Source organism: Dermacentor variabilis, chromosome 11, assembly GCF_050947875.1.
Source record: "Dermacentor variabilis isolate Ectoservices chromosome 11, ASM5094787v1, whole genome shotgun sequence".
Taxonomy (NCBI): Eukaryota; Metazoa; Arthropoda; class Arachnida; order Ixodida; family Ixodidae; genus Dermacentor; species Dermacentor variabilis.
Genome location: NC_134578.1, coordinates 110,573,499 through 110,596,180, shown reverse-complemented (window position 1 = coordinate 110,596,180; position 22,682 = coordinate 110,573,499). Strand labels below are relative to the sequence as shown.

At 47.8% G+C, this 22,682-nt stretch overlaps 1 long non-coding RNA gene across 1 annotated transcript; it reads right to left on the bottom strand.

The window, feature by feature from the left end:
* Window positions 1–16,863: 16,863 nt before the first annotated feature.
* On the bottom strand, window positions 16,864–20,147 carry LOC142564034 (uncharacterized). Its single transcript, XR_012824469.1, has 2 exons — window positions 19,996–20,147; window positions 16,864–16,954 (listed from the first exon to the last, which is right to left on the bottom strand). It is a non-coding gene; the product is annotated as an uncharacterized LOC142564034 (long non-coding RNA).
* Between the last annotated feature and the right edge of the window lie 2,535 nt (window positions 20,148–22,682).

Below are 22,682 nucleotides of genomic sequence, written 5' to 3'. Positions count from 1 at the left end.
TCACGTGGTTTCAATGGGTTTCTTTCGCTAGCGGCTTCATTGAACGTGTGTGGCGAACTGCTTGTATTTACGCCTGTGGCTGAAATGAAATTTGGTTAAAAGTCCGCACCTGTCCGCGTAAATACCCTCTAGACCTTGTCTTTCTTTATCGCGGCATCTTTTCTTGAGTCTAGCCAATATCTATTGAGCCACGATCTGATTATGAGGCACGCCGTTGTGTGTGGTTACGGTTTAATTTAGAATAGTTGGGGTTGTGACAAGCGCCCAATGCGTGGTGCACGAGACCTTTTACAGTTGACCGACACTGAAACGAAGCCGCCACTGCCGCGATTGGACCCCGCCACCTCGAGTTTAGTAGCGTTATGCCTAAGCGACTGAGCAAGCACGACGGGTGATGAACTCCACTGTGCGGCACAGAGAATTCCTCGTTCGCGAGCGAGGCCGGCCGGTGGCCCGCAAACAGAGCGCCCCGAGCTGCCATGCCAGTAACGCGGACGCAAATTAAAAAAAATACCCTTTCTGCGGGAAATTCGTAAATGTACAAGCATGTCGTTGCTGGCTACGTGATCAAAGCCTGTGCTGACGATGAAATAAAGGATGGAAGAGGTATTCCACGTGATGCTGATTTGCAAAGCAGTGCGAGTCGAGCGCAAATCCTGTTGCGCCGGTAGCCACGCGGTCCGAGTATAGCGCTTGAATCTCTCAACAATCTACTCGTATATGGTTAATCAGGGAATATCAGTAAATATAATGGTGCAATCTAGCACATCAGTATGTCTTTTGATGATTAACGCATGCAACATAGCGCCCCACGACACGGAGCACTAGTCGCAGAAGAAAGGCCGGAGAACGCGACAGTCGAAAAGAAAAGAATGCGCCACGCCTGCGTTAAAATCCACTAAGAAACTGAAACAAGAGCACACTATGCCTCAATAACGGGTGTGAGTAAGCCTATCCAAATAGAAAGGTAAATAATAAATCAATAGGGCTGCAGAATACTAGCTGCTTGCTACTCTAAACACATCTCATTGTGCACGAGTACCCGCAACTTTCAGTGAGCGGAACGTAGAATTAGGGGGAGTACAAAGTAATATCAGGTACACACAGAATATAGCGTCGAACTAGGCGCTTCTCTTCACAGTTTCACTTCGAAATATCTTACTTCTATGAAAGGAAAATATGGGGAAGGCGAGCAATAGAAAATCAAGACTATTAGAAAAAGATTTTTCAAGGCCTTGCTTTGAAGGTTACTTTTGTGCTCAAATGCATAAAACAGCGTTTTCGTAATTTACAAATTACAACTACAGCGCGATGATTTAGGATCGCAAGAAATGAAAAAAAAAATACAGGCACGAGAGACGCGGTAGATACTAGAGACGCGGTAAGCACGACAGACGCGGTAAACACGGGACAAGCGCCTTGCCGTGCGTGTGTTATTAAACTCGTTTTCTTGAAGAAGACAAATACACTTGTGGAAAGGTTGGTTCCCGCTTTTACCTTGTTCTCGTTTTGTTCATTGTCCGTCACTTCTATTTAATATTTCCATGGGTTTAATCTAGCTTACACGTGATTCCCCCGCTCTGACAGGAAAATACACCTATTTCTAGCAAGGCGTGCGCATTTTGGTTTCTGAGTATATTCAATGAACTTTGCAAAATTGATCGCGGTAGCATTAGTACACGCATTATTTTCCTCACGCATTCTTTTCCTACCTTCCGCCTGAGCAGGTTCTCCAAAGGAAAATCTCTCCACTCAGCCTCTTCTGGAAGAAACTGGTCACCGTCCAGTGGACAGGCGTATCCTTCGGTGACTTCGCACTGCTCGTAGCAGCTTCTGCACAGCACGTCTCGACAGGGCAGGAAAACGGTCTCTCTGGGCAGCACACCACATGCGCTACATATTCTGTGCGCAGGAATACGCTCGGCGAAATGCAAAGGTCTCCAGTCCAGTTCCATGGTGAAACCGCACAGTGTGTATCGCTGGTCTTGAGAAGCCATGGCGAACAGCGCATACGTCGCTCGGCAAATGTTGTGCCGACGGTTCTACGGAAACTTCCAAACGTTGCCAGCACCCTGTCCTCTCAACTCTTGCAAATGCTACTATCACGCTGATAATGCCACGCCCAGTTCACGATTGCTCGCGGCGCCGCTCGGGAATCGCATGGGACAGTTTCAAAATTATCTACTTGCTTTGGCGCGTCAGTGTTGTTACCGACAATTTTATCGACTTTTTACGGCGAAGTGTTTATGCGGACCCTGTGCCGTTGTTGTCGGACTTCGCTAAAGAGGGGCCACGTGACCTAGGGGGAGAGTAAAAGAAGAGGAAGAAAAGAAAGGGGTTGGAGTGAACCCGGTCCTCTTGTGCGAATGCTATCTTATACGCGAGCATTATACCGTTGTCACACGGTGCATTTTCGGGATCGAGCCAGATGGGCATCGAATTTATCGACGATCGATTCCACCATGCCGCGAAAGCAACGAATGTTGTGCTGGTGCTTTGCGGCCAACGAATAGTGCCAGAGATTGAAACGCGATACTAGGAGCGCGCAACTGCTAGCATTTCGGGCGCCTGCAATACGTGCCGGCAGCTACGTCAGCATTCAAGCCAGTCCAACCAATTGTCAAAACGATTGGAGCGCCCGCATCTCCAGTGGTGGGCCTTGTGCGCAATATACGGAGCCTTGGATTAGTGGTTCCACACATTCCATACCAGCTACAGCTATGGGAAGACCAAGAAGCTGCCTACCGCGTGCGTCAGCGAGGGATGGCTCGTGAACGGGCTCGTCGTCGTAGGGCAGATCCCGAGCTTCGCTCCAGAGATGCCGAGTTTTTACTGCAGCGCTCCTAGAGCATGCTCACTACGCGAAGCGCGCAAAAGCAAAAATGAGGGGAAAGAATGGTGAAACAACAGAGTTACAATACCGACTATTTGTGAAACTTGACTTACATAGTGTAGCATACGGTATAACCAGGACAGCTTCACTGTTGGACCACCTTCACGGCCTAGAAGGGGCGGTGATTTTTTTCGCTTGGCCGATTTGTGAATGTCGCGAACGTTGCAACTGGAGTTCTAGCGCAGCGGGCGTACGGGCCAGCGGCCCCAGCGGGCGAACGGAAATGGCAGCGGAGCACGGCACAAATGGAAGAGGTTTGACTCGGCGATCCCTCGCGTGGTCGAGCGGAGTAGAACCACTGTTTATGTTCCCCTTGAGCAGCAGAGTTGCGCGTCTCATCGAACGCGCCTATCGCGCGCGTATTCGCCAAATCCGGTCACATGTGCAAAAAGCATACTTTTGAGGGAAAGTCGGCTTCACGACTGCTCCTGCAATGCCGTCTGCCCGTGGGCTTCTGCCTTCACGAGCATCTGTCTGTCCCTCTGCGGCCTTGCAACGCAAGCGGCGGATGCGTCGTGTTGGTGTGTTTAGTGCACTTTGGATGGAAACGCATGTTGTTGCCCTAAGACGCAGCGTCAAGGTTAGTGTAGGGTACCTCTCAATATACGACGCTTCTCAGAATGTTGTAATTGGGCATTTGTCTAATTATATTTCCAGTTTTAGTAGTGAAAGTGAAGAGCAAGGCAGAGCCGTATCTGTGACTCATGAATCTGAGTATCGACGATCTTGTTAACGACCAGCTTTTTCTCTCACCCGCCGTGTCATGTATTTTCAAAGCACAAGATAAACTCTGTCTTGTCAAACATGTGTTCAGAAAAACAAGTGACATTCGAAGCGATATGATCGTGGCGCGTCCAAATCGATATTGCGGGTGGAGTGCACGGGCTGTTCAATGTGACTCTTATTTACTCCAACGTACCGGTAAGTTCCATAATGCACATACCTGTTTGTGTCACGCACGAAATCTGATCATATAGAGTGAGTATAGGTTACACTAGCGATATTTTTTGTTGAGGATAGGCGATAACATTGAAGACATGTATGGCTCGTCTTGCGCTACGTAACAGCTGGTTAGCCGGTGAAAAAAACACTACTTGAAAAGGAACCATATGTGCGCATGCCGATGTAGCAGGGTGCACTATACAGTCTATACAGTCCGTTGCAGCCAATCAAACTGCGAAGTATAAAATTTGAAGCCGTATCTAACTGAGCGTTGCTCAGCTAGATACGGTACCAAAATTTATACTTCGCACCGGAAAACCAACTGAAGGCAATCCAGCAGGCCGAAGATGCCCCCAGGGCCCAAGGGTTCGAGGCCGTCATCTAAGTAGAGAGACCTAGGTCTCATAAATGTGCTGTACTAAAATAAAACTTATTCCTCCACCAACTCCTCCGGTATCTAGCGTCTATTACGCCATACCTGCCACGACCTGCGCGAGATTCTACTTAGGTTGCGTTATTAAGAACCGCAGATCATTTGTAGTACTTTATGTACCCGCAATCGTCGTTTGCTCAAGTTACCTGTACTATCTTTCAAAGCACTGTGTCAAAAACGACGTGCAACGAGAGATTTCTAGAACCTACGCTATCTACTATAGTGTGTTTGAGTTTTCTTATATTAAAAAAAAAAACGAAATGTATCTGTAGATAGTGACTCGCAACGCACAACTTATAGCAATATTTATCTAAATTCGCGCTATGTTTGAGTTTCCCTTTTTTCTTCAATGTGAAAGTCTTCTTGCCGCCAACGGCTCGGAATAAACGAGAAAGCACACTCGGCCGCTGAGCCGCGCATTTCCTGCATTCAAGAGGAGTAGCTTTTCTGCTTAACATGAATGCGTCGGTGATCAAGATGGCAGAACTACGAGCAACTGTGCTCACGGAGGGAGCACGTACAGTAATTCTAGAGCAGAATGCTTTGCTGCGCTACCTTTGGAACAGGGTCGGATTTACTGTGGAAAGCTCAGTACGCTCGCTTCAGGTTCTCAATCGCGGTCATCCACTTCGAATCGTCACCAAACGGCCTCATTACGGAAACCTCTCGCACGACACAGAGGTCCTCTTCACTGATGAAGCGCTTCCGAAGCTTTTTCGCCTGCAGACGACCCAACAGCACGTTTTAATACGATGCAGACGACATGCCGGTGTTCATGTGCGTGGTCGCCATGTCTTTTTCCCGCAAGAACGCGCGTGCGTCTAATTGTCGTACAAAAATCCCTCACGTGACCTGATCCTAGGTGCCTAGGGACAGCATTGTTTAGGGATTTTTGAGAAGGCGCGATGCTGGCGCCGAGCGACGCCGTGGCGTGTTCGTCCTCGGCTTATCGTTCTCTGGACCGCGCGTTGTTCAACATTGGCTCATGTGATTGTACGTGCGTTGCTTGTGTGTTGGTTGTAGGTTCTGTGTTACTTGGCGAAAAGACGTGAGTAGTGGTGGTGCGGCAGTGCGGCTTTGGCCTCGGTGAACTCTGGCAGTACAGAATCTGCGTTGTGTGACCCGTGCTTTCTAGAGAACCCGGCGGTGGTGACGATTGAAATATCGAAGTGGCCTAGCGCCTCGGCAGCGAAGTTCAGCGAACCACGATGTGGCGTCGCCGTGTCCGACTTTGCGTAACGGACATCGAGGGATGTGCTGCTCGCTGCAAGTCATGTAAATGCAACTGCGTCGACAGCCCACTGTTGAGCGCTGAATGTGTGTTTGGTGTGCTGTGCTTAAAACGAGTGGTGCAGCCGTGCAGCGGGGGTGGCTGAGGAGCAGAGTGGCTTAGGGGCTCCGTTTGCGCGTTCACAGACATGTGCTTACGTCTTGGTATCATTAGCGGCTGTCTCGAGACTGTGGTGTGCTAGCTCCTTGCCTAGTATCAAGTTTACGACGCTAACACACAGCATGTTCACGTTTTTCCGCGCTATATGTCATTTGCATGACGGCCGAGTTGAAAACGAGACATATGTCTGTGTTCTTTGCATTTGTGTGTTGTAAATTACTTTTTATTGTGGAAGTTCTGGGAGTCTTATTACGCAAGGAGTGCGAACGTAAACATAAACACGTGTGTCTGAAATTTTGAATTACCCATAATACCCTTTACGACTGATAAGTGGGCTACACGGTCTGTGTGAATCAGCTACCGTATGTTGCGACGCTCTTCCGTGTGGTAGACTGATGCATGGTGCGCGTTTATTTCTGTACTGTTCTAAAAACCATTTGTTTATTCACTCAATACAAATGTACGGCTTCTTCGCCGCAGTACATTTTAATTACGCGGTGAAGCATACTAAAAGTGGGAGGGGGCCGCTATCAGCCAGCATAGTATGTCCACTTAGGCGACCTGAGAGGCGGAGGGTTCGCGAGTGTATGATTAAAGAACTCTTGCCCCTTTTCACTTTTAGTATGCTTCACCGCAGTACATTGCTTAGGCTTCACCGCGAAAAATTAGTGTATTGTGAGAAAGATAATCCTAAAGAGCCTAATTATGCAAAGTTTCTATTGTAGCTTGCTACACCGCAATACAGGGGTGTAAATGAGCATCGTGCAGTAAAGCATACTAAGAGTGGAAAGGGCACATAGGTTTGCTCATTATCTTCAATTGTGATATAATTTGCAAGTGCATCTGTGCTCGTGGTAAGCTTCATTGAAAATTGTTTGTACATTACAAATTCATATTGCAGGGAAGCTTACTAAAGCACATTCGCCATTATGGTACGTGTTATTCACCTTCAATATAGGAGGAGCGCAATGCGCATTCTTGCCCCTGCTTTTGGCTGGACTGCACATGCTCTTTGAGAATTGATTCATTGTTCATAAGTGCACTGGTACTTTAAACTGGAGGGCTCAAGTTAATATGGAAGCACAATTTTAGAGCGCAGCTCTTTGGCGTCCGTTCCTGGGTTTCGCGTCGTCGTCGGCGTTGTCGTCGGCCTCGTAAGCAGCTCCGCCCCCCTTTCATCCCCCCAGCGCTAGCAGCGACCGACTGATACCGCTGGATGCCGCTGACGCCGCTAGAGAGTCAAGATAACGTGACTGCATAGAACACCGTCGCCGCCATGCAGAAAGAGGAGGAAAGGGTCCCCCCCCCCTGTTCTTGTGTGGCGGATAGGGTGCTCTTCAGTTGCCGACGCGCCGGTTATTTCACGTAGGCCCCGGCACGTCGACGAATACGTGACCACCTTCCCACGGCTAGACCTGGTTCTTAGCGCTGCGGAAGCGAGGGTATCATACTGTTTGTGTCGGCATCGGCGGCGTTGTCCCTGAAACCAACTCCGCAGCTGGGGTTGACTCACTATCGGCGTCAGCGGCATCAGTCAGTCGCTGCTATCTCTTCCCTCCTCCCTTTATCGTGTTGTCCGCTTGCTGCGCGCGCTTCTGCCCCCATCGTTTGCCGCTGGGTGTACACGCCGCCCCCCTCCCCCTCTTCCTGCGAGTCTCCGGTTGTCAAAGCGCCGGCTCGAACTTAATTCCTTTCTTCGCTCCTCCTCCAATGCAACCCCTGTGCGGTGGCAATCAGAGAGCCAGATCGGTGGCGGCGGATCTGTATATGTGCACCGCCCGAGCCGAAATTGCCGCTGCCGTTCGCCCTGTGCGGTGGCAATCAGAGAGCCAGATCGGTGGCGGCTTGACATAAAGACAAACAGCAATTTCCTAACACTTATGCGGGAGAACATCCCGTTCCTCTCGCTCGTAACGCGTCCCACGGCTGTGACAACCTCGCGAGGCACTTGTATAGATCTCGTCTTTGAGAATCAAGCATTGGTGTACCAAGTCGAACATATATCAGTCTATTTCTCCGACCACAAAGCTTCCTTCATGACTGTCAAGAACTGTTAGTGGAGTCTTTGTTAAAGGAATACGTGTGAAAAAAAAATTCTGTGATAGCGCATACATGTGTTGCTCGATTTCTTTGCCTCAATCTATCGAAAAGGTGAAACAGCTTATTTGCTGCGCTCAAATTTCGCATTAGGAAGTAACGTAATCGTCGGTAATTTTTTTTTATTAAAGGGACAACATGTTGCCGAGATGGTTGCAGCACAGCTTTCTTTTTTCTTCCTGGCACCTTTTCTACTTGAAGCTTCCATTGCAGTGTTTCAAACCTCTTTGAACCAGCACATAGTGTATATAAAAATTGGACACTGATTGGGAACATCACCTAAGTACATGCCTATCTATAGTAAAAAGATGTAGCACGACCAGACAAAATAAAAGAAGGGCGTGGGCTGTAGCAATACTAAGTGTTAAATGGTGCTTTATCCTTTCCCTTGAGTTTTCTGTTTTTGTGCTTTTTATGGATCCTCCGCAGTAACCATGCGAGTGGAGAACTTGAGCTTGTTGGTTTCAAGTCTCGTGGTTGTTACTAACAGAAAAGTGTGATAAATGAACAAGGGCTTGGAGGCATTAGTTCACCTTGCTTGCATCATGGTGCTGCTTCATAAGCACGGTGAGCATCCAGGCCAACTAGGAAGGGAGGTTTGTTGCAATTGCTTCTGAACTTTATTGCCACCAAACCAACAGTTCTCTCAGAGACAGCTTTTGGACAGTAGAATGCTTGCACCCAGCAAAGTCTTAAGAAGGAAGCATTCAAGATGTGCAAAATGTGCTTTTGAAGCTGGCAGCATTACTGAAGGGGCTTTGCCCATCTGCCCTCTTTATGGATACACAAAGATGATTTCCTCATTAAGAGGGATTGTTTCAGAGGTCGTTACATGGCAACAGTGTTGGGTGTTTAGTAGCTTGTCTTTGCCCACTGTTAATAACCTGTTCCTTCTCCAGTGCCCTTGTGAAGTGCCTACTTTTTGGACACAATGTGCTTTCCATGCATGCATGCATTTTTAGCTTGTAAAGACGTCTATTACCCCTTGCCTCAAGCTGGTCCTTGCTGATGTCACCCAAGAAGGCATTGGGGAGTATGGCGATGTACACTTACAAAACACTGTTGATACCAGTGAAACCAAATTAATGGAGCTGCTGTTCTTTTTTTGTCCACTCCATCCTTGTTAGTTACAATGAGCAATCATCCGAACAGAAGGCATATGTAGTTGGTTGTGCATAGCCTGCGCACTAAGACTAGTTGGCATGTTATGACATTAGCACAGTGTTTATATGTAAAAACCTTCTGATGTGTTGATGACTTCCTTCTCTTTATCATACTTTGCCTGATGGAGCCAGCAAGTGGGTCAACCGGATGTTCAACTGGCTTCCCACTAGTTTTCCCAGAGTCTCCTTTACCAGGGTGCTGCTCATAGACATGTTTTCTTGACCTTGCACTGCACTTCAACCATGGCCACACCTGCTAAACCTATAGCATGCAATCAAAAAAGTGCTATACATCATGTTGCTCCAAACTCGTGACATGTGCTTCAAGGCCTTGAGGAACACCCTCATTTATTTACGCCCTCATCATACTGTACGAAGCTTCGCATGATAAGTGCGAGAATTAACATCTACTGGTTTTTCAGTGTTATTCCTGTCCAGCTTGCTGAAAGCTATCCTGAGTGTTTCAAAAGCAAACGACCGCTGCTGGACAAGAAGTGCTTAAAACAAGGGTCGCTATAACCACGTCACACGAAATGAAAAAGGCCACTGCGTATACAGGCGGTTTACTTCATATCCAACAAGCTTGGTTCTCCCTTTGCTAGTGAATGAACTCAACTTGCCCCGAATACATGGCCTGTGACAAACTATGTGCCAGATGCTGTGTCCCCTGCAAAGCTGAAGATGTGTACGAGATCCCGACACCCTGCAGCGGCTTCTACACTGGGCAAACAGGCTACTATATAAACGACTGCCTTTACTAGTAACATGAAAACGGGCAGAAATTTGGCTATTCATTGGGCCCAACTGCAGGTGCAAGCCACTCTTCCACCAGATGTGTGTTGTTCGTAGAAACTGGAGGAGCTATACAAATGCAGATAAAAACAATGATGTTTGAAAGTAGTAGAGTTGAACTATATTTTGCACAAGCAGTGCTATCTGCAGCGCTGGTACCTTATAGCCACAATGCCATGCCTTTGCATGGCTGCACCACCATGCAAAGGCACTATTCTTGAATTATTAACTTTTATTTATTTATGGTGGCCATATATTGCAATTACATATCAACCACATTGTGTGCAGTATGGTTAAATGTCAATTATGATAGCCATTCCTAATCTGAAATGCAACAAAAGAGCAAATATAGGTAACAAATTGCAATTCAAAGAGACAAAAGACAACCAGTGCACAGAATAAGTGAAAGACTTCCTTTTATTGAAAAAGAAATGTCACATGTGTCATGCCACCAGCAGTGGGTAGCAATCTTTCAAGCTTGGGTGACAGAGGCAAAACTTGGCAAAATGCTACAATCGCGCTGTAAAACGGCCTTGGACACAAAAAACCGACATCAAATTGTACAGAATGAAAGGGCGACACTCCGTCTAAGAACAGTCTATGGCACAACATACTTGAAATGGTGTAAAAAATGTTGACATGCCCTACCCATAAAGAAAAAGCAACAAACACAGAAAACACGCCTTAATATGCAATGTGCAGAGTCTGAAACCAAGAAAAAACAACCCGAAAAAGGTTTCCCTAAGTCTTCCAACGATTAAAATTGTCAAACTGTATCATCACTTCTTAATGAACCTGCACAGCTGAAAAGGAAGGAAGGAAAGCCCAATAGCAGGGCTGCAGAAAATGTCACCGAACAAGTATACTTTGCTTACCAACGATACCTGTGGTTTAGTTGTGGTCTGTGTATAAACTAATTGTGCATAAACTTTTCTTGTTTAGGATGGTTTAGCGGATAGGGAAAAAATGACCATAAGAGCACCAGGTGTATGCATAGTCTACGCACAAAAAGCCACTGCTTTCTTACTTTTTTTTCTCTCTACTACAATTCATGAGTTTTAAGTGCCTTAATAGCACTGCTAACATCCTACTGCAAAACACAAATTTGGGCAACTTTTAGCATAAAGAAAATTGCAGTTTCACTCATAATGGGAAACAATGATGCAGTAGCTGGTGAAATATGCACAGGAGGCTCACTTGATGCAGTGTTTGTTGAAGTGAACACTTGCCAATGCAAGTCGGTAATATCCTTAAAAAAGTAAAATAAGAGTCGTATTTATTTGTGGGAGTTGTGCCTCACAGTGTTAACGTGGAAAGACTAGGCTTTTCTTCCTCCTCTTTCATATCCGGACTTAGCCACTGATCTACACCAAAACAACCCTTCAGCTTCTTACTGGTGAATTCGTTTTGGTTTTCTCAAATCTATATTTGGGCTAGCCATTGCTAGGTCTTGCGCTTTGCTTGAGGAAAACAAGACACCAACAGCTCTATCCAGTAAATCTGAGAAGCCAAGCACTAGAAGAAGATTAATGAAGCAGGTGCACCCAATCATTGTCATTACAAGAAGAAAATTTAACATAGGACTGCCTTCACAAGTGGGAAGGTGATGTGCAAGAGCTTGAAGGTGTGGATGCCAGTTCTATATACAGTACGCAGACATTGAGCAGGTGTTAGCCAATCATGGCACCTGTTGGCTAGATCATGCTCTCCGGGATCAGTATTCACCGCGACTGAATCTTCAGCAGAGTGGCTGAAATGTAGAATTGTGGACTGCTACTCTTTTAATCATATGTTTGAATCCTCGCAGCACAATGAGAACTTTATTTGCGATATTCTAGCAAGAAATTCGGGAATTCCAGTGACAACACCAGTAACATCAGAACAACCGGGGGAGTTCGCCCATAGCAGCTATTGCTGTAAAAAAGAAGACTGGCATAAGCACAAGAATTGAGATGGGCATACTACATGCCTTTCTGGTAGTGGTCCACTACTTTGGTGCTACAGTTAATGATCTCCACTGTCACTGGACATAATAAGAGTTCTTTAATTATACACTCGCGCGCCAGCCGCCTCTCAGATCGCCTAAGTGGACATACTATGCTGGCTGACAGCGGCTTCCTCCCGCTTATAGTATGCTTCACCGCGTAACTAAAATGTACTGCGGCGAATAAGCCGTACATTTGTATTGAGTGAATAAACAAATGGTTTTTACAACAGTACAGAAATAAACGCGCACCATGCATCATTCTACCACACGAAAGAGCGTCGCAACATACGGTAGCTGGTTCACAGAGGCGATGTAGGCCACTTATCAGTCGTAAAAGGTATTATGGGTAATTCAAAATTTCATCACACATATGTGTTTATGTTTACGTTAGCACTCCTTGCGTAATAAGACTCCCAGAACTTCCACAATAGAAAGTAATTTACAACACACAAACGCAAAGAACACTATATGTCTCGTTTTCAACTCGGCCGTCATGCAAATGACATATAGCGTGGAAAAACGTGAACATGCTGTGTGTTAGCGTCGTAAACCTTATACTAGGCAAGGAGCTAGCACAACACAGTCTCGCGACAGCCGCTAATGATACCAAGACGTAAGCACATGTCTGTGAACGCGCAAACGGAGCCCCTAAGCCGCTCTGCTCCTCAGCCACCCCCGCTGCACGGCTGCACCACTCGTTTCAAGCACAGCACACCAAACACACATTCAGCGCTGAACAGTGGGCTGTCGACGCAGTTGCATTTACATGACTTGCAGCGAGCAGCACATCCCTCGATGTCCGTTACGCAAAGTCGGACACGGCGACGCCACATCGTGGTTCGCTGAACTTCGCTGCCGAGGCGCTAGGCCACTTCGATATTTCAATCGTCACCACCGCCGGGTTCTCTAGAAAGCACGGGTCACACAACGCAGATTCTGTACTGCCAGAGTTCACCGAGGCCAAAGCCGCACTGCCGCACTACCACTACTCACGTCTTTCCGCCAAGTAACACAGAACCTACAACCAACACACAAGCAACGCACGTACAATCACATGAGCCAATGTTGAACAACGCGCGGTCCAGAGAACGATAAGCCGAGGACGAACACGCCACGGCGTCGCTCGGCGCCAGCATCGCGCTTTCTCAAAAATGCCTAAACGATGCTGTCCCTAGGCACCTAGGATCAGGTCACGTGAGGGATTTTTGTACGACAAATAGACGCACACCAAGAACGCTGGTCCGCTGCGCGCGCTCCGGTATATATGGCCTCGAGCTCCACCACTGGAAAAGCTGGCGCCACCGTCGGCGTGACGTGCTAGGAGGGATCACGTGGACATAGCGGCCGCGTCGGCTGCTTCGGGCGCGCCGAAGCCACGGAGGCCGAAGCGAGCTGAAAACGAGTTTAAATTCCCTCGTACGCTGCGGTTTTCATTTAGTGGCAAAATTTTCCCGCTTCGAGTGTCTCCTTTACAACGCTTGAAAGCACTACAATAGGTAGTGGCTGCCTTTGAAGGCGCGCGACATGGTAGGCTACTGCTCGGTGCCGCAGGGCCGGACGCACGTAACGGAGGCCGGTGTCAGCCTTATTCACACGTAGCCGCAGGACAAGAAGCTGTGTGAAGCTTGGCTCGCGGAACATAAAACCGGCAAACAGTCATCGGCTACAACTCGGGTATGCAGCAAGCACAGACGCGAGGAAGATTTCTGCTACGGCGCCCGGTCTGCGATGTTCTGAAAACGCGCACTGAGACGCTCGCCCGAGTCCGCTGCCCGACTAATGTCATGACGGTTTGGTCTATGAACTTGTCGATGCTATAGATACTGGCAAGTTCACTGGAGTGGAAAGGGAGCGGTAAGAAACCCATCAAAAAAAAAGCGTGGCATATGGTCACGTTTGTGTTGTGAATTAATGCACTGGATTACAAAAAAAGGAGCAGTGGGAAATTGCACGCTGAGAACACCGATAAACATACAGTGCGACGCAACTCGAGAAATAGTATTGAACGGTCAAAGAATTTAGAAAAAAAAAGATTGAATCGTCGCGACGGCACATCGAAGGCGTCGAAGTCTCTACAAAGAAATTATTTTTGAACAGGTCTGATAGCGCCAACGCAACAATGGTTGCTTGTATACTGTCAAATGCTCATATTCTGCGGCCTAAAGCTCATGGCACGGCGCGAAAACGCGCGCGCGGAGAAAGCGAAACAGTGCGCGGACAAGCATGCAGACGCGCAGTCGGTCGCTGCGAATCTGCGCGATCGCTGCATTGAGGCTTCATTCTATTACGCTCCATTTAGTTATACAAACACTATAAGAACATATTTCACATAGTTTGCTCTCAGCGTTTACCTACCTTTCACGCAAGAAGCCGGTTCGGGAGACTCCACCGCGGCGACCGTGCGCAGTGGCGTTCACTGTACGTATTCGGTAAAGAGATAGCGGCTGTAAACGATTGTGTGCTTTCAGTTTGCCCAAGATTATTATTTAGACAGTAAGAAACTTCTCTCGTTTCGAAAGTACTTACAGAAATGTCCGGGAGAGCTCGCGCGCGGCGTCTTCAGGGAGCGCTGACAGCAAAACCTATGAGGAGCGCGCCACGTGATCCCTCATACTACGCCAGCGAGGCGCTTCCGATAGAGGGCGACTCCGTAACTCCTCGCCGCCAATAGGGAGACGAAGCCAGCGAGCGAGCGGCCCGCGCCTCCGTAAACACGCCGGCCGTCCCTGCATACCACGCATGCGCAGTGGCGTCTCCGCTGGCCCTGGGGGACCGCTAGGTGGCGTCGACTAGAGCGGTCAGCTCAGGATGGGCTCCCATCTCTTTCCGCCTTTTGAGAGTGATCTTTCGCTGTGACCTGAACTTCGAGGACTTCACGAGGTTCGGCAAGCTGTGAGGACACTGTGGACATCAAACTTTCCGGTGAGCACCTCGCCAAACCTTTGTGACGGGCCAAAACGTGTGTGAAGTGTGAACGCTAACGGCGGCGGTGAGGCGGCGGCCGCTGGTACGCGGAACGCGTCGGCGACGCGGCCGCGATAGATGGCGACGCTTACGCCGACTCCAGCTACGGAAGCGCCGAGAACGCCGACGACAACGCTTAATGAGGCAGCAGGCCACGAGAAAACACCCAACGCGCAACTGACCTCGGACGTGGACCGAGATGAGATGGAATACCAAGAAACCATTAATGAGGATTGCATCGTCCTCCAGAGTACCGAAGAAACTGGCGGACCCCATGGACGCCAAGACGACGACGGAGATTGGCAAACGGTTTTGACCGTGCGCCAAAAGAAGGCGCTCGCACGAGCGGGCAAAAAGGCCACTTTTTCCGAGGGTGGCTACGAATCATCGGGCCCATCGTTCAAGCCCCCGGTACAACCAGCGAATAAAAAGAAATTCAAGACAAGGCGGCTTCCACCACTGCCTAAGGACGACTTTAAAGTGATCGTGCGCCCTCACCAAGGTCTCCCTATCAGGGAACTCACGGCGCCACAGATCGCAGAAGCAGTCATAAACGCCTGCCAAGGAAAAGTGAATGGAAACCAGTTCCTGCTGAGATTGAAACCAGGATCAAACATTTTTATTATCTCAACCCCTACAGAAGAGGTGGCGGATATTGCAAGAAGAATTACAGGCCTCACCTTAAACGGTCGACTGCACGCAGTGAGTGCGTACGCAGCAGTAGGCGAAGACACAAAGAAAGGAGTGATACATGGCATCGCTCCTCACACAAGCCCTGAAACCCTGCTAGCCAACCTACGTCTTCTTACGCAAGGCGTCGATATACTAAGAGCTAGGATGTTGGGTGAAACGAAAACAGCGGTAATTACCTTCTTTGGCCCCATCATACCGCGATACGTCTATTATATGGGAGGGGAGCTTCCCTGCTTCCCATACAAGAATACCATACAATTCTGCAAGACTTGCAAGCAAACGGGTCACAGAACGGACGTCTGCCCGAACCCCCACCTGCCGGTATGTCACAACTGCGGCACTCGGGAGCCACAACCAGACCACGACTGCAACCCTGTTTGCGCCACCTGCGGAGAAAAGCATCTCACGGGATCCAAGGAGTGTAAACGTCGTTTCAAGCTGCCACCACAGCGACCGCAGCCAAAATCACCAAACCGGATGGCCATCAAAACGCCGGGCAAGACGATCACGTCATCGTCGCCAAAACGGAGATGGTCTGACACAGACGATACGGACAATGACGATTGGCCTCCACTGCGGACTCAAGGGGACATTCCAACGTCGCAACCCCAAATTCGAAAATCAAGATCACAAGAACGACACAACAATCGAGACCAAGGGCTATCTGACCACTCCGCCTCCAGACACCACCGAATGTCCTCCAGATCCCCTACCCCATCCAGGACTTCAGTGGCAGCGGGAGACTCGACCCAACATAAGGTGAGCTGGGCGGGGATGGCACGTAAAGGGGCTCCAATAACCGCAAACCCTGAGTACCAAAGAATCCTTTCTGAAAATCGTCAGCTTAAAAAAACAGTAGAAGAACTTAAAATAGAGATGGCAGCGCTGAAGGCACAGTTTCAGACTACCAAAATTGGGCAAGCTAAACCAGCACAAGGGGATAAACCTGCCGCCCAACAGACAACAATTAGCAACATTGAAAGAATGATGAATCAGGTAGTAGAACAAATTCAGGCTCTGCAAACGTTTCAACAGCAGTTATTTGCTGAGGTGCAGAACCACAAAGTTTATGTAGACGAACAAATGTCTAAACTGCAGCAAACATCACGCAAAAGAGCCAGCAGTAACCCCGGAACACCGACGGCGAGAAAGGTAAAAAACGGGGCTGTTTCCGATTCGACGGATACCGAAATCGTAGCTAACCATGGCCAGTAAAAAAACCCGAACCACGGACACCGCTGAGATATGGCAATGGAACTGCCGCTCTTTTCAGAAAAGAGCGGCAGCGTTACAAGCTTATTTAGACGCCGCCATTATTCAACCGGACGTCATCTGTCTTCAGGAAGTTGGAAAGGGAGTAGTTAAGCTTAGAGACTACTACACCTTTCAAAATCCCATGTATCCTAGAGTGGCGACGCTGGTGCACAAGAATATCGCGGCCAGTGAACACTACTATCCCCAATGCTCAACGGAGCACCAATTGATCGAATTACACACTACAAAAAGGAGTAAAACCAAAACGTTTATTGGCAACGTGTACAGCCCACCGAAAGAACGGCAGACTGCGTTTCCCGAGATGCTTGAATGGGCGCTTGGACATCTGGAAAAAAAAGACAGGTTGATTTTAGTCGGGGATTTTAATGCTCCCCACACCAATTGGGGTTATAGGACAAATACAAAGAAGGGCAGAAACCTAGTAGAAGCAGTAGAGAAATATAACCTGCAACTAGAGACCTTACCCCTCGCCCCCACGAGACTTGGAAATAGCGTCTGTGGAGACACGTACCCAGACCTCACCTTTACATTTAACGTAAAAGAGGGACAGTGGAGGAACCTGGATGAAAATCTGGGAAGTGACCATTATATTATTAGTTACTCCACTACGACTCCCAAATTAAAGAAGCCTTTCAGAAACGCGAAACTTACAGACTGGACTGCATATAGACATTACCCGATCCCTCAGCATCCAATAAATACAATAGAAGAATGGGTAGACGAAATGATGCAGGCATACCAAACTAACACAAAGCACGTCGCACTAAGCGAGAAAACACCGGTAGTGGATCCCCACCTCGTCCATATGTGGGAAGGCAGGCGAAGTCTTACTAAACGATGGAAGAGACAGCGCTTAAACAGAAAGCTCAGAGCTAGAATAGAGCAACTGACAGAACAAGCAAATGAGTATGCTAGGCAACTACAAGCGAACAACTGGATACAATTTTGTGACTCGTTACGAGGAACGCTCTCAACAACCAAGACATGGGCAATTTTACGGAGCATGCTTGATCCATACAATACAAAAACAGTCACTACTAGAGCATTACGCACATTGGTAGGAGAATTTAAGGGGGATGACGCATCCTTGATCCAAACCCTGGCAGATAGATATATCGGGACAGCAGGAGATAACATCGATAAGAGAGAGTACAAAGGCATGGACAATCCCAAGCTTGATGCACCCATAACGAAACAAGAAGTATATGCCGCCGCTCTAGCATTAAAACGTAACTCAGCCCCAGGTGAGGACGGCATCACGAATGCTATGTTAAGAAATATGAGTGATCAGCAATTGGAACGCCTAACCCGGTACTTCAATGAGAAAATCTGGGAAACGGGAGAGCTTCCTAATCAATGGAAAGAAGCGACCATCATATTAATACCTAAACCGGGGAAAGCAAGAACATTGCAGAATCTCAGGCCAGTATCTCTAACCTCCTGCTTGGGCAAACTTTTCGAAAAGGTCCTTCATATCAGGCTTACCAGCTATATCGAAGGGCACGAACTTCTCTCGCACAACATGTACGGCTTCAGACAACATCTTTCTACACAAGACATATTCGTGAGGCTACGAGATGACGTGCTGCAAAATGTCCCTACAGGGGGAGAGAACATCATAGCAGCGCTTGACTTAAAAAGCGCTTTTGATACGATCTCCCATACCCTCATACTTGAAGAGCTCGAAAGAATGGGCTGTGGAATTAAGATCCACAATTACATCCGCTCTTTCCTTACTGAACGTAAAGCCACAATAGGTATGGAAAATATTCGATCTTCTAAACTCCCGATGCCTAACAGAGGCACACCACAGGGGGCCATCCTCTCACCACTTCTATTTAATGTCGCAATGAATCGCTTGGCACGACAACTAGAGAAAATTAACGACCTCAACTTCGCGTTTTACGCAGACGACATCACGTTATGGGCCTGCAAAGGCTCGTTAGGGCAAAAAGAACAAACTATCCAGGAGGCTATCGACTCGGTGAAGGACTTCGCAGAACAAAACGGTATGCAATGCGCTCCGGAAAAATCTGAGTTTATCCGGATCCACGGGCGTAACTACAGAAACAAACCGAGCATCCACCTAACTATGGGTGACCAGACGTTACAAGAAAGAAATATGGTCAGAATACTAGGACTATGGTTACAAAGCAACAAAAAAGCCACTCACACCATTGCGACTCTAAAATCAAGCACGAGGAGCATCGCTAGACTAATAAGCAGAATTACAAAGAAAGGTAAAGGGCTCCACGAAAACGAAACCGTAACACTAGTCCAGGCTTTTATTCTTAGCAAAATAACATACGGACTACCATATCAAGAGCTAACCCCTTCGGAAATCAAAGAAATCGACCTACTAATGCGTGGCGCGTATAAGGCAGCGCTTGGGCTTCCTAAGAATGCGGCAAACGAGAGGGTGCAAGCTCTAGGCATATACAACACATTTGAAGAGTTAAGAGCAGCCGTTCTCATGACACAAAGAGAACGACTATGCCTCACAAGCACAGGTAGAAACGTTCTGTCGCGTTTAGGCTACCCATTGCGACCGCAGTACTCTAGGGAGCAAACGACCGCAATGCCGGATCCAATACGCGAGCGCATAGTGGTCTCCCCAATCCCACGCAACATGAACAAAACTTATCACACAGCGAGAAGACAAGCGAGAGCTAAACATCTTCAGAAAACCTTCGGCAGTAATCAAGACGTAATGTATACTGATGCAGCTAGATTTAGCAAAGGACATGTAATAGTGGCAGTTCAACCCACACGCCACGGAACGCTTCACACATCAGCCTCGATACGCACTAGGTGCACTGCAACAGCGGAAGCAGCGGCGATTGCTCTCGCTATCGCATACAAGGAAAAACAAAACAGCTCAGCTTTAATAATGTCCGACTCACAAGTGGCATGCAGAATGTATCTACAAGGCAACATACCACAAGTCGCCCTTAAGATCATAGGCGACACATTGAAAGAAGATCATGCAATTTTATGGTGTCCTGGCCACGAGGGTATCTCGGGAAACGAACAGGCACACACTCTAGCTCGAGGCTTTACTAACCGAGCTGGAGATACGCACAACGATGAAAAAGACGATCACCTACTGGTCCGCGATATACTGGAGCACCAGCGAAGAACCCGGCAACAGTACGCCCCACCACACAGGCTACTCAATGTAGAGGAGGCGCAAAAATATAGAAGAATACAGACGGATACCTACCCACATTTGGGTAGATACCATAAAATAAACCCAACCTTGTACACTAACTCTTGCCCGTGGTGCGGGTCATGGCCTTCATTGCCTCACGTAACATGGGAGTGCGCCAAAAGACCTCATGCCATTAATTCACCTTTGGTACTCACCTTGCTAAGGGAGCCCTGGGAGGCCATCCTCGCTCTTGCTGACCTCGAGGCCCAGAAGGGCCTCTTGGACCAAGCTGGGCGGGTCGCGATGGCCACTGGAGTCTTGGAATAGGGACCCACCCTGCACCGCTCCCTTCCGCCATTTTTTTTTGTTTTTTTTCCTCATCAATAAATGTTTATTCCTCCTCCTCCTCCTCCGCTGGCCCTCTGGCCCGTAGACCCGCTGAGCCATAACGCTCTACTAAACGCTGGGGAAAAAGAATTTCCTGAGACGTCAAGGGACAGCCTGAGATGGAAGCTCGACTAAGAGTAAAAAAAATAATAACAAAAAAACACATTGGGCGCATGAAAAAAAATATTGCGATGACCGTCTGAATATTTTCAAATCAGAGCTTGCTTTCTAAACCCTTTCCCATTTTTCTGACCGCGGCTGCTAGGTGCTACTGCAGAGTTTCGAATAGATCACACTGACAATAAAATCTGAATTTCCCCTATGGTGGCATCGAACCTCGGCCCTCAAGAAAATCAGTGAAATATTCTATCCGTTAGGCCGTTATATTTTTATTCGCAAGTACAACCACTAGGCCACGACAGAACGTGTGTGCCTATCGCACGAACCCCAACCAGTTCTTTAAGACGATCACCGCGTGTGTCCCATTGCGTAGCAGGGGTGCGCCAGGTCACACGCGGGTGCGCCAGGTCACACGCGGGTGCGCCAGTTTCCTTGACGCCAAAGAGGCAGGAACGAACTAGGCAAATTCATATGCTTCGATTGACCGCTTCGCCCTAGCTCTGATTTACATAGATTCTCAGGTGGGCGTTTGATCCGCACATATCTTAAATTACAATATGGCCGGATAAATTAACAATTCTCACGAAGGTAATGTTGGGTTAAAAATATAGGCAAATGCCAGTTTTTTTTTGCTGTTTTCGAATGCAAAAGCCTTATTTCAATGCCTCTTGCCCACCGAGGTAGCCCAGTGGTTACCGCATTGGACTACTGAATCAAGGGTCTGAGCTCGTCCACGGCTGCCGCATTTTGAGAGTGGTGTAATGGAAAAGCGCTTGTGAACGGTGTATTCTGTGCCAGTTAAGGAATCCCAAGCGGTCATAATTATTCCACACTCCGCCACTACGGAGTGCCTCATATGAAGATTATGATTCTGGAGCATAAAAGCCGATAATAATATTTATAGCGATAGGGGTCAAGGGTTACGGGTTACGATAGGCTTACGTCAAGTATCCCAGACATGTTGGTCGACCATCTCCGAAACTGCTTTGAGAAATCACCTTTATTTGGTCGTACAAAACTGATTTCCCAATATCCTTTACAAGAATAAGATTTGAACGCGAAATCATTAAATACCCCATTACGTGAAAGTTCGGTGTTCTCGTTGGCGACGAGGCCGAAAGATGGTACCAAAAACAGCAGACGGCGCGACGAGGGAAAACAAGTAAAAAATGCTCGCATCGAAGTCAATTTCGTGAGGCAGTTTTCTGCAGAGTCCAGTAATGTAATCAGAAAGAAAATTTGACACACTTCGGCTCTGCGTAAGAATTGAACCCCGGCCTCCAGACTGCGAGATGAGCACGCTTCCCCGATGCAATAGTCGCCCTATGCTCACGGTTGACTAGAGTTGTGCCTAGTGCTTGCGTCACTCCCTACGTCACGTCGCTGCCTCCATCACTGTCTCCCACGTGTCACTTGCGCTTCGGATTTCATCGGTGCTGTGTCTACTGCGATGTACTCTGGATGCCAAATCATGAGCGGATAAAATTAGGTGTGCCTTGTGCATCATTGTACAGGTCATGTCGCTGCCTTCCCTCCGGCACTTCCTATTGGGATTTTATCTGTGCGGTGTCTACTTGGATGCACGCCGAAGCGGCTACTTCTGGGGCATCTGGGAAACGTGGTCGCCCACGGAAGCACTATTCAGAGCACGAAGCAAGGGAACACAAGAAGGAGTTCCGTGCAAGTTTACAACGTGCACGACGACATACGTTTCATACCTAAGCGATAACATTTCCCCCAAAAGAAAAAAAAAATTTTTTTCTTTTTTTTTCCCCAAAAGACTACAATGCATTCGCATTCCCACATGTAAGCAGTCTTAACTGTCTGTGCCGAATTTTCTGGCCTCGTGACATGCTTTAAAGCTTTCTCAAGAAGCCAAAGCGTTTCTGTGAAAAAATATTGAACCAAAATAATTTTAGTGCGTAATGTTCATCAGCTGCGTCTACTGAAGGTAAAAGGATTGATCTTCAATACAAAAGGTTTTTATTGGCAACTTAGGTCGAAAAATGTTTCCTTAGAGGTCCGCAGTTATGACAAACACCTATAAACTTACCTGCAATGGTTGCTTAGTGGCTATGGTGTTGGGCTGCTAAGCACAACGTCCCGGGATCGAACCCATGTCGTAGTGGTAGCATTTAGGTGGGAGTGAAGTGCGAAAACACTCGTGTACTTAGATTGAGGAGCACGTTAAAAAACCGCAGATGACCCAAACTTCCGGAGTCTCTTACTGGGGCGTTCCCCATAATCAAATTGGGGTTTCGGCACGTAAAACCCACTAACTAAACCAAAATAAGTAAAATTGGTAATTTTTCCTAGCAGAACCACGACCGACTGGTTTATTGTAATTCTATGTTACACTCGAATTATTTAGGCGCCGATTTTCCGAAATAACACC